Source organism: Camellia sinensis, unplaced genomic scaffold (genome assembly GCF_055761805.1).
Source record: "Camellia sinensis isolate YWXY unplaced genomic scaffold, ASM5576180v1 Unanchor286, whole genome shotgun sequence".
NCBI classification, from domain to species: Eukaryota; Viridiplantae; Streptophyta; class Magnoliopsida; order Ericales; family Theaceae; genus Camellia; species Camellia sinensis.
The window spans coordinates 47,501-50,000 of NW_028129164.1; positions in this window are offsets into that span (position 1 = coordinate 47,501).

The following is a 2,500-nucleotide window of genomic DNA, read 5'->3' on the forward strand; positions in this document are numbered from 1 at the left end:
TCATAGAAAAAAATAAGATTCATACTATCTTTCTTACTGATACGGATTCTCGAGAATTTAAAGATAAAACAGATATATTTGATAACAACCCATTATCAACAAAAATGAGTTATTTCTTGACTTTAATCAGTGAACTTAAATCAAATTTGAATTTGAAAGGATCTTCTTTATTTTCAGAACAAGGAAGAATGGATTCCGAAAATAAAACAAAATTTTTATTCAATGCAATTAGAAGTGATCTTAATGATCAAAAAAAAAAAAAAAAATCTATTGGAATAAAAGAAATCAGTAAAAAAGTCCCTCGATGGTCATACAAATTAATCAACGAATTAGAACAACAGGAAGGAGAAAGTGAAGAAGAAGTACCAATAGATTATCAGATTCGTTCAAGAAAAGCCAAACGTGTAGTGATTTTTACTGATAACCGGGGAAATACCGATCCTAATAATAAGGATACTAATAATTCTAATAAAAGAGACGAAGTAGCTTTGATACGATATTCGCAACAATCTGATTTTCGTCGAGACATAATCAAAGGTTCAATGCGAGCCCAAGATGTAAAACAGTTATTTGGGAATTTTTTCAAGCAAATGCACATTCTCCGCTTTTTTTGGACAGAATAGACAAATCACACCCTTTTTTTTTTGATATCTCCGAACTGATAAAACTCATTTTTAGAAATTGTATAGGAAAGGGAGCAGAATTCAAAATTTCAGATTATACAGAAGAAGAAATAAAAGAAAGGGAAAAAAAGGAAAAGGACAAAAAAGAAGAGAACAAAAGAAAAGAGAAAGCGCGGATAGAAGTAGCAGAAGCCTGGGATACCATTCCATTTGCTCAAGTAATAAGAGGTTCCATGTTAATAACTCAATCGATTCTTAGAAAATATATTATATTACCGTCATTGATAATAGCTAAAAATATTGGCCGTATGCTATTATTACAATTTCCTGAGTGGTCTGAGGATTTAAATGAATGGAATAAAGAAATGCATGTTAAATGCACCTATAATGGTGTTCAATTATCAGAAACAGAATTTCCGAAAAAATTGGTTAATAGACGGTATTCAAATAAAGATGCTATTTCCTTTCTGTCTGAAACCCTGGCACAGATCTAAGCCACGGTCCTCTCATATAGATCGAATCAAAAAGAAAGGACAAAAAGATGATTTTTTTTTTTAACGGTTTGGGGAATGGAAGCTGAACTTCCTTTTGGTTCTCCCCAAAAACGGCCTTCCTTTTTGAACCCATTTTTAAGAAACTCGAAAAAAAATTGGAAAATTGAAAAAAAAGTATTTTATATTTCTAAAAGTTTTAAAAGAAAGAACAAAATTTCTAAATATCTCAAAAAAAACAAAAAATGGATTATCAAGGGCATTCCGTTTTTAAAAAAATAAAAAAAGAACTCTCAAAAGTAAATCCAATTCTATTATTTAGATTGAGAGAAATATATAAATCAAGCGAAACTAAAAAAAAAAAAGAAAAAGATTCTATAACCCGCAATCATATAATTCATAAATCCTTTAGTCGAATTCAATCTACATATTGGACAAATTTTTTTACTGACAGAAAAAAAATGAAAGATCTGACTGATAGAACAAGCACAATCAGAAATCAAATAAAAAGAATTACAAAAAATAAAAAAAAGTGACTCCAGAAATAAATGATAGTCCTAATAAAACAAGTTATAATGCTAAAAGATTGGAATCACCAAATTGGCAAATATAAAAAGAAGAAATACTCGATTAATCCGTAAATTACATTATTTTATAAAATTTTTCACTGAAAGGATATACGCAGATATCCTTCTATCTATTATTAATATTCCCAGAATTAATATACAACTTTTTGTTGAATCAACAAAAAAAATGATTGATAAATCCATTTACAATAATAAAAAAAATAAAAAAAGAATTAATAAAACAAATCAAAATAAAATGAATTTTATTTCGACTATAAAAAAGTCACTTTATAATATTAGTAATAAGAATTCACAGAATTTTTTTGACTTATCCTCCTTGTCACAAGCATATGTATTTTACAAAATATCACAAACACAAGTTCTTAACTTGTATAAGTTAAGATCTATTCTTCAATATCACGGAACGTCTTTTTTTCTTAAGACTTCAATAAAAGATTATTTTGGAAAACAAGGAATAATTCATTATGAATTAAGACATAAGAAACTTCGGAATTCTGGAATAAATCAATGGAAAAACTGGTTAAGAGGTCATTATCAATACCATTTATCTCAGATTAGATGGTCTAGATTAATAGCAGCAAAATGGAAAAATAGAATCAATAAATGTCGTACAATTCAAAATCAAGATTTAAACAAAGAGAATTCATATGAAAAAGACCTATTAATTCATTACAAAAAACAAAACGATTACGAAGTATATTCATTACCAAATCAAAATGAGAATTTTCAAAAATACTATAGATATAATCTTTTATCTTATAGATCTATTAATTATGAAAATAAGAGGGACCCATATATT